Source organism: Sus scrofa, chromosome 8, assembly GCF_054392235.1.
Source record: "Sus scrofa isolate SSC_HxYL_T2T_F1_AM1 chromosome 8, Sscrofa_HxYL_maternal_Yorkshire_Landrace_v2.0, whole genome shotgun sequence".
Taxonomy (NCBI): Eukaryota; Metazoa; Chordata; class Mammalia; order Artiodactyla; family Suidae; genus Sus; species Sus scrofa.
The window spans coordinates 54,518,239-54,528,985 of record NC_139390.1 but is presented as its reverse complement, the minus strand read 5'-3'; the positions used below and the strand labels follow the sequence as shown (position 1 = coordinate 54,528,985).

The window sequence follows — 10,747 nt, the reverse complement described above, 5'->3', positions numbered from 1 at the left end:
TACAAACTGCAGGTTGCATTGCTATATGCCTGCAGGTTGATCTGGCCCAGATTCTAATGGAGTCCCTGCTTTGCCCTGGGACCCAGCACACATGAAACCTTGTATGCACTCTCCAAGATTGGTTTCTCTGTTTTCCCCAATCCTGTGGAGCTCCTGCCATCAAGTCATGCTGGCCTTCAATGCCACATGCTCTGGGCTTTACTCTTCCCGTTGCCACACTACCAGACTAGGAAACATAATTGGGTTCAGAACTCACACTCCATTGTGAGAGCCTCTTCAACATAGACATTTTCTAGCATGTGGTTTGCCCACCTGTAGGTTATGGGATTTCCTTTATCACAAAGGTGCCCCTGCTACCATCTCATTGTGGGGACTTCTTTTTCTTGGGTGTAAAATATCCTTTTTGGATAGGTTCAATTTATTTGGTTGATGATTCTTAAGAAGTTGGTTGTGATTTTTGTGGTTTTGTGAGAAGTGGTGTGTTTCAGTCCTTCTACTCCACCATAATGCCTATCCCCTGATAATGTTTCTTCCCAGTCTTCTAAGTGACATTATCAAAATTATTCACTTTATTGTGACAATTTCATCAGGTAAAAGCCTGAATATTCCCAGGTCCTGATGTTGTTTAGGCATGTATATGAAGTGAACATAATTGATGGTGAGGGGTGTTTACTTGATACTGTATAATGGGGAGACAAATATTCCAACTGAGTGATGCCATAGCATGAGGTAAGAGGCAGAAAATGTACAAAATGAAGAATTGCATCAATCTGCCTGTGGAGAGCATATTCCCTTTTCACTGGTTAAACCACTGACACACTAAATTTAGGAAGAAATTCTATTTTTTATTTCCTAACAACTTCCAATTTTCAAATGTATCCTCATGGTCTTCCTTGCTACATATGAATCCCAGGCATTGTCCTTCTTTCCTTTGTTATGGACACAGAGCTTTTGCTGCTCTCCTCACCCCAATCAACCATACAGACCCTTGTAGTTTCTCATGTGCACTTTCCATTTTTTTCTAAAGGAATGAGAAATTTAAGTGACAAATTTTCTGTCCCTTATAAGATTCAACTACAATATTGTGATTAGTTATTATGGTAAGAGTGAAGAAGCTTCAATGGACCAAAGTTTTAACTCAGTCAGCATAAGGAGTCATGTGAAGACTGAAAAAATAGGACAATATTATTTAAGAGAGTCCCAAGATTGTTTGAATGTAAATACAGAGAGTTCTTTACGAATGTAGGAAGGAAAGACCAAGGAGGCTCACTTTAACCACTCCAGGTTCTTAGGCACCTAGTGTTGGTGCATTGTAATGTAGACATGACAGAAATGGAGACTTGGCATGTGTAGTGGTTTTCTTAGAATCCAGGAAATCAGACACTGACATCATGATTTAAAGAAATTTCTAATCAGGAAATTCCCATTGTGGCACAACAGAAATGAATCCGACCAGGAACCATAAGGTTGTGGTTTCAATCCCTGGCCTCACTCAGTGGGTTAAGAATCTGGCATTCCCATGAGATGTTGTGCAGGTCACAGATGTGGCTTAGATCTGGCATTGCTGTGGCTCTGGCACAGGCCGGTGGTCTACAGCTCCAACTAAACCCATTGCCTGGGAACCTCCTTATGCTGCAGGTGCATCCGTAAAAAGGACAAAAGAAAAAAAAAGAAATTTCTAGTCAGGACTGAGGACTAGACATGATTAGTAGAGAGAGGATATTCCATTTTCCCAGGCTTAGATCAGTGACAGTTTAATGGAGAGGGAGTGTGAGTGAAACAAACTTTGTGAATACATCTTTAAAGTGTCACATGGAGGAGTAGATTTGGGAGAAGAATAAGCCTTCTGGGAACTGTATGGACAGGTCAGCAAGGCATGTGCTCTAATTTCACAGAAAACTACTACCAGTTATGTAACTGTAATACAAAATACATCTCCTTTAAATGAATAACCTTCCAGGGAAGCTGACCCACGAGTGGCAGGGTCCTTTCTCACTTTCTCTTAACAGTGTGATGGTTTTGTCATGAGTTCTAGATTCTGGACCAGGGGATCCCATAGATGGATGAGAGCTTCACCAGTCAGAGGCAGTGAACTTTTCTTTTGCAGTTTCTTTTTCTAGAGGTTCCCAAATTTTTCACAGCCCGTTTTGTCTTTTGACACATCTTGACTAGATTAGGAGGAAATGTCCTTCAGTTGTGGTCATTGCTCTGATGAAATTAGGCTGAAGTTTGTGCTCCCACTTAGCATTGACATAAAAGATATATGATACTGTGTCTCTTTTGATAGTTAATATTTTATGTTCATTTATACCACAAAGTAACTTATGCAAATTTACAGAAAAGCATGTCTATTTGGTGTTATGTATACAGAGCAGAGATTGATGTTCATAGTTGATAAAAGGGCTGAGAATGCATAAGGTACCTTCTCTCTTTTCACTTCTCTGAAATTGTTTAGATGTGCAGAGTTCTGTTCTCTCATAATGTCCATATGGTTGCCACACCATAAAGCATCAAACCTTGTTCCATGCAGCAAAAAGGAGGATGTGAGAATCTGGTAGGACATGGGCATTATGATTTTTTTAATTTTTCAATTAAAATATAGCTGATATACAATGTCCCTTCATTTTTTACTCCACAGGCAAGTGACCCAGCCATATATTCACACACACACACCCACATTTTTTTTCATACTGCCTTCCATCATGTTCTAACCCAAGTGACTGTACACAGTTTCCTGTGCTGTAGAGTAGGATCCCCTTACCCAACTGTTTGAAATGTAATAGTTAGCATCTACCAACCCCAAACTCTCCATCCATCCCCTTCGCTCCCTCCTCTCCCCTGGCAATCACAAGTTTGCTCTCCATGTCCATGATCTGTTTCTGTTTTGTAAATAGGATCATGTGTAATGTATTTTAGATTGCACATACAAGTGATATCATGTGGTGTTTGTCTTTCTCTTTCTGATCTACTTCACTTAGTATGTCTCTAGTTCCATCCACATTGCTTCAAATGGTATTATATTTTCCTATTTGTTGCTGAGTAGTATTCCATTGTGTGTGTGTGTGTGTGTGTGTGTGTGTGTGTGTGTACCACATCTTCTTAATCCTTTCATCTGTCAATGGACATTTGGGTTGTTTCCACATCTTGGCCTTTGTGAATAGTGCTGTGATGAATATAGCGGTGAATGTATCTTTTTAAGTGAATGATTTCTCAGGATATATGTCCAGAAGTGGGATTGCTAGATCATATGATAGTTCTATACTTTGTTTTCTGAGGAACATCCATACTATTTTCCGTAGTGGTTGTACGAATTTACATTCCCACCAACTGTTTAGGAGGAGTCCCTTTTCTTCACCATTTGTTTTTTGTTGAATTGTTAATGATAGCCATTCTAACTACTGTGAGATATCAAAACACTGTAGTTTTGATTTGCATTTCTCTAATAATTAGTGATGCTGAGCATTTTTTCCTGTGCCTGCTGGCCATCTGTATAACATATGTTCATAGAAATGTTCATATAAATCTTTGCCCATTTTTTGATCAGGTTGTTTTTGTTGTTGAGTTTTATGAGTTGTTTGTATATTTTGGACATAAAACCCCTCATTGTTTGGATCTTTTGCAAAGATTGTCTCCTGTGGGTTGCTTTTTCATATTTTTAGTGGTTTACTTTGGTGTGCAATTAGTTTCTCATTGGTTTATTTTTGTTTTTATTGTCATGATTCTAGGAGGTGAGTCAAACAAAATATTGTTGTGATTTATGTCAAAGAGAATTCTGCCTATGTTTTCCTCTAGGAGTTTTATAGTATCTAGCCTTAAATTTATGTCTTTAATATATTGAGTTTATTTTTGTATATGGTGTTAGAAAATATTCTAATTGCTCCCTAATGTTGAGCTGCAGAACATGCACTTCTGGCGGTCTCTCCCTTGACCTGGCTGCAGGCAGAATTGCTCTCTATAGATCAGAATGTATACCAGTGCACCTCCATAGCTCCCTTGGCATGGAAGAATGGCCACTGGAAGGAGCCTTGGAGCTTGTGTTTTTCTCTAGCCAGGTACCCCACAGCTCCCACAGGGAATGTGCCCCAGTAGCCCTTTCATGACTCTCCTGGCATGGAATGGAATGGGTGTCACTAGTGCAGGCCCCCACAGAACTGCTTAGCAGGACCACGAAGGATGTGCTTTTCCCAGTCAGGCAGTTTGAAGCTGCTGCATGGATCATGCACTGATGGCCCTTCTGTGGCTCTTTTGGCATGGAATTTGCTCCACTAGAGTGGGAGCCACTGGCAGGAACAGCAGACCTTGTTTTGTTCCTCTTCCCCCCTGCTGTTACTCCTTCTGCTCTGAGTTCTCTGTAGCTCTAAGTGTAAGGCTGTTCTCCATCTCCTGCTAAGCAGACACTCCTTCTCTCCAGCACCCCTAAACAATGGTGCCTAGCCTCTAATCCTGATGGGTTGCCTTAACTTATACCCTCAAATGTGGTCACCCTATACTCTAATTCCTTCAGGCTGTTTCTGCAAGGCCAACCAAGCTCTCTTTGTGTCTAACCTGAAAGACCAGAGTTTGAGTTCCTGACACTTGCATTGGCATACCATTGCCACTATGGCACTGATGGTTTGTGGACTCTTCTATTTTAACTGCTTCACACCAATTGCCCTGTTCTCCTTTAGTACTCTAACATTCCTCCTCTGTCCAGGCCAACGTCCTCACTGGTGGTGGAACGTCACAGGGTGCAGGAGTTTCTCCTCTTTCCAACTTCCTCCTAGGAGTGACTGTACTGTCTCCCTTCTTTCCCATCTCTCTTTTTCTTCTTTACTTTGTCCTTTAAGGTTTCATGAAGTTTTTCTGGCCCTATCATAATCCTGAGATCTTTTGTCAAGCGTTTGGCAAATTTTCTGTGTGAAGAGTTCCACATGTAGATATATTTTCAATGTATTTCTGGGAATAGGTGAGCCACATGTCTTACTAATCCAACAGCCTCCTCTGGACTATCCTTTCCTTTTTTCTTTTTTTTCTTTTAGAATTTTGACTGGAGACAGGATTAAGATGGCAGAATAGAAGGACTGGAGCTCAACTTCTCTCTTAAAAACAACAAAATTCACAACTAAGACTGAGCACTCTTCACCCAAATAGACTGGGAACTTTTAAAAAGATATCCTACTCCAGAAGAAAAAGAGGAGGACACATCAAGAGGTAGGAGGGGGAGTTCCCGTCGTAGTGCAGTGGTTAACGAATCCGACTAGGAACCATGAGGTTGTGGGTTCGATCCCTGCCCTTGCTCAGTGGGTTAACAACCCGGCATTGCTGTGAGCTGTGGTGTAGGTTGCAGATGCGGCTCGGATCCTGCGTTGCTGTGGCTCTGGCGTAGGCTGGTGGCTACAGCTCCGATTGGACCCCTAGCCTGGGAACCTCCATATGCCACGGGAGTGACCCAAGAAATAGCAAAAAGACAAAAAAAAAAAAAAAAAAGAGGTAGGAGGGGTGATTTCATGATATAAACAACCCCATACCTCCTGGGTGGGAAGCCCCACAGACTGGAAACTAACTGGTCACAGAGACTCACCTACAGGAGTGAGAGTTCTGAGCCCCACATCAAACTCTCTCATGTGGGGATCTGGGACTCTCTCAGATAGAGCCCCTGAAGGATCTGGCATTGAAGGCCAGTGGGCCTTGTGCACAGGAGCTCCATGAGACTGGGAGAAACAGAGACCCCATTCTTAAAAGGTACATGCAGACTTTCACGTGCACTGGGTCCCAGGGCAAAGCAAAGTCTCTGTAGGAATCTGGGTCAAACCTAACTGCAGATCTTGGAGGACATGCTGGGAAAAGAGGGGTGAATGTGGCTTGTTATGATGGAAGGACATTGAAAGCAAAGCTCTCAGGAATATTCAGCAGCCATGCCTTTCTCTGGAGATAGCCATTTTGGGAAAATCTAACCTCACCCATCAGTCAGCTGCTGAGAAGCCCCAGGGCAAACAACAACACAGGAGGGATCACAGCCCCGCCCCTCAATAAACAGGCTACCTAAAGAGCCCTCAGGGCACACAGCTGCCTCTAATCCCATTCAGAGACAAAGCCCCACCCACCAGAGGGATTAAAATCGGCTCCACCTACCAGTGGGCAGGCATCAGCCCCTCCCATCAGGAAGCCAACAGCAAGCCCCCATACCCACTTCAGCCACAGGGGGGCAGACATCAGAATTAAGAGAGGCTACAACTCTATTATCTGTGAAAAGGTCACCACACCAAAAACCTATAAAAATGAAAAGACAGAGAACTATAACGCAGATGAGGGAAAGAGAAAGGAAAAACCCCAGAAAAACAGCTAAGCCATGAAGAGATTCTCAGCGTCCAGGAAAAAGACTTTAGACTGTTGACAATTAAGATGATGCAAGACACTGGAAATAAACTGGAGGTAAAGATGGATAACTTAAGGAAACACTGACCAAAGAGATACAAGATATAAAACTTAAACAAGAAGAGATGAAAAATACAATAACTGAAATAAAAAATTCACTAGAAGCAGCCAACAGCACAATACAGGAGGCAGAAGAATTAATAAGCAAGGTGGAGGACAGATTAGTAGAAATTACAGATGTGGAACAGAAAAGAGAAAAAAGACTGAAAAGAAATGAAGAGAGTCTCAGAGAACTCTGGGACAACATTAAACACACCATCACCCATATTCTAGGGGTGCCAGAAGAAGAGAGAGAGAAGGGGACAGAAAAAATATTCCAAGAGATAATAGCCGAAAACTTCCCTAACATGGGGAAGCAATCACTCACTCAAATCCAGGAAGCACAACGAGTACCATATAAAACAAACCCAAGGAGGAACACCACAAGACGCATATTAATCAAACTGACCAAAATTAAAGACAAAGAGAAAATCTTGAAAGCAGCTAGGGAAAAGAAACAAGTGACATACAAGGGAACCCCAATAAGGTTATCAGCAGATTTTCCAACAGAAACTCTGCAGGCCAGAAGGGAGTGGCATGATATACTTAACGTGATGAAAGGAAAAAACCTCCAACCAATATTACTCTACCCAGCAAGGCTCTCATTCAGATTTGAAGGAGAAATCAAAATCTTCACAGATAAGCAAAAGCTGAGAGAATTCAGCAACACTAAACCAGCCTTACAACAAATACTAAAGGAACGTCTATAGGAAGAAAAGAAGAGAGGAAGGAAAAAAAAAGAGCAGCAGAAACAAATCCAAAGCAATTAATAAAATGGCAACAGGAACATATATATCTATAATTACCTTAAATGTGAATGGACTAAACGCCCCAACCAAAAGACATTGACTGGCTGAATGGATACAAAAACAAGACACATATATGCTGTCTTCAAGAGACCCACTTCACTTCTAGGGACACAAATTGAAAGTGAGAGGATGGAAGAAAATATTTCATGCAAACGGGGATCAAAAGAAAGCTGGAGTAGCAATAGCCCTAACAGACAAAAAAGACTTTAAAATGAAGAATATTTTCAGGGACAAAGAAGGTCATTATATAATGATCAAAGGATCACTCCAAGAAGATGATATAACAATTTTAAATATCTATGCACCCAACACAGGTTCACCACAATATATAAGGCAACTGCTAACAACCTTAAAAGGAGAAGTTGACAATAACATAATAATAGTGGGGTACTTGAACACCCCACTTACAGCAATGGACAGAACAACCAGACAGAAAATCAATAAGGGAACACAGGCCCTGAATGAAGCATTAAACCAGATGGACTTAATAGATATTTATAGGACATTTCATCCAACAATAGAATACACATTCTTCTCAAGTGCACATGGAACATTCTCTAAGATTGATCACATCCTGGGCTACAAATCCAACCTTGGTAACTTTAAGAAAATTGAAATCATATCAAGCATCTTTTCCAACCACAACGTTATATGACTGGAAATCAACAACAAGAAAAAAACTGCAAAAAACACAAATACGTGGAGACTAAACAACATGATACTAAGCAACCAATGGATCACCGAAGAAATCAAAGAGGAAATTAAAAAATACCTAGAAGCAAATGACAACAAAGATATAACATTCCAAAACCTATGGGATGAAGCAAAAGCAATTCTAAGAGGAAAGTTTATAGCAATACCAGCGCACCTCAGGAAACAAGAAAAAGCTCAAATAAAGAAGCTAACTTTACATCTAAAGCAGCTTGAGAGAGAAGAACAAACAAGACCTAAAGTTAGTAGAAGGAAAGAAATCATAAAGATCAGAGCAGAAATCAATGAAATAGAAATGAAGAAAACCGTAGAAAAGATCAGTGAAATGAAAAGCTGGTTCTAACCCAAATGTCCATCGACAGATGATTGGATTCGGAAGATGTGGTATATATACACAATGGAATACTACTCAGCCATAAAAAAGGATGACATCATGCCATTTGCAGCAACATGGATGGAACTAGAGAATCTCATACTGAGTGAAATGAGCCAGAAAGACAAAGACAAATACCATATGATGTCACTTATAACTGGAATCTAATATCCAGCACAAATGAACATCTCCTCAGAAAAGAAAAGCATGGACTTGGAGAAGAGACTTGTGGTTGCCTGATGGGAGGGGGAGGGAGTGGGAGGGATCGGGAGCTTGGGCTTATCAGACACAACCTAGAATAGATTTACAAGGAGATCCTGCTGAATAGCATTGAGAACTATGTCTAGATACTCATGTCGCAACAGAATAAAGGGTGGGGGAAAAAACTGTAACTGCAATGTATACATCTAAGGATAACCTGACCCCCTTGCTGTACAGTGGGAAAAAAAAAAAATCACATCCTTATGCAGTCACTAACCATCCAATCTAAATTTTGTTCCCCATTATCATTTTCTAGCTAAATACCATGCTTTTCCCTTGCAGAGTTGTCATTATACATTGTAACATAATTTCTAATTATACATTATGTGATTGATTACTAAACTATATAGATACACTGAAAAAAAAAAAAAAGAAAAGCTGGTTCTTCGAAAAGGTGAACAAAATTGATAAAACCCTAGCCAGGCTTATCAAGCAAAAAAGAGGGACGATTCAAATCAATAAAATCAGAAAAGGAAAAAGGAGAAGTAACAACGGACACCACAGAAATACAAAGGATCATAAGAGTCTACTATATGCAACTATATGCCAATAAAATGGAAAACCTAGAAGAAATGGAGAAATTCTTAGAAAAGCACAATCTTCCAAGACTAAACCAACATGAAACAGAAAAGATGAATGGACCAATCACAAGAACTGAAATTGAAACTTTGATTAAAAAAACTTCCAACAAACAAAAGTCCAGGACCAAATGGCTTCACGGGCAAATTCTATCAAACATTTAGAGAAGAGCTAACACCTCTCCTTCTGAAACTATTTCAAAAAATTGCAGAGGAAGGGATACTCCCAAACTCATTCTATGAGGCCACCATCACCCTGATACCAAAACCAAAGACACCACAAAAAAAGAAAACTACAGGCCAATTTCACTGATGAACATCAATACAAAAATCCTCAACAAAATACTAGCAAACCACATCCAACAACACATCAAAAAGATTGTACATCATGATCAAGTGGGATTTATCCCAGGGATGCAAGGGTTCTTCAATATCCACATATCCATCAGTGTGATACACCACATTAACAAACTGAAGAATTAAAACCATATGGTCCTTTCAATAGATGTGGAAAAAGCCTTTGACAAAATCCAACACCCATTTCTGATAAAAACCCTTCAGAAAGTGGGCACAGCGGGAACCTACCTCAACATAATAAAGGCCATATATGACAAACACACAGCAAAGATCATTCTCAATGGTGAAAAGCTGAAATAATTCCCACTGAGATCAGGAAGAAGACAAGGATGTCCTCTCTTGCCACTACTCTTCAACATAGTTCTGGAAGTCCTAGCCACAGCAATCAGAGAAGTAAAAGAAATAAAAGGAATCCAAATTGGAAAGAAAGAAGTAAAACTATCACTATATGCAGATGACATGATACTATACCTAGAGAACCCTAAAGACTCTACCAGAAAACAGTTAGAGCTCATCCATGAATTTGGTAAAGTCACACTATAAAAAATTAATACACAGAAATTGATGATATTTCTATACACTAACAATGAAAGAGCAGAAAAAGAAATTAGGGAAGCAATCTCATTTACCATCACAACCAAAAGAATAAAATACCTAGGAGTAAACCTACCTAAAGAGACAAAAGACCTGTACTCTGAAAACTATAAGACACTGATGAAAGAAATCAAAGATGACACAAATAGATGGAAAGACATACCATGCTCATGGATTGGAAGAGTCAATATTATCAAAATGACTATACTACCCAAGGCAATCTACAGATTCAACACAATCCCTATCAAATTCCCAAGGACATTTTTTCACAGAACTCGAACAAAATATTTTAACGTTTATTTGGAAGCATAAAAGACCCAGAATAGCCAAAGACATCCTGAAAAAGAAAAATGGAGCTGGAGGAATCAGGCTCCCAAACTTCAGACTATACTACAAAGCAACAATCATCAAAACCACATAGTACTGGCACAAAGACAGAAATATAGATCAGTGGAACAGGATAGAAAGCCCAGAATTAAACCCAAGCACCTATAGCCAATTAATCTATGACAAAGGAGGCAAGAATATAAAATGGAAAAAGGACAGCTTGTTCAATAAGTGGTGCTGGGAAAACTGGACAGCCGCATGGAAAAGAATGAAATTAGAACACT

The 10,747-nt window shown here is 40.0% G+C and overlaps 1 protein-coding gene across 1 annotated transcript in view; it reads right to left on the bottom strand.

Annotated features, from left to right (window-relative positions):
- Positions 1–2,278: 2,278 nt before the first annotated feature.
- LOC100519853 (zinc finger protein 320) overlaps positions 2,279–10,747 on the bottom strand; it is a 74,572-nt gene continuing 66,103 nt past the window's right edge. The window contains exon 9 of the transcript XR_014812528.1: positions 2,279–2,551. The gene's annotated coding sequence lies outside the window, so the exon portion shown is untranslated. The remainder of the gene's footprint in view (positions 2,552–10,747) is intronic.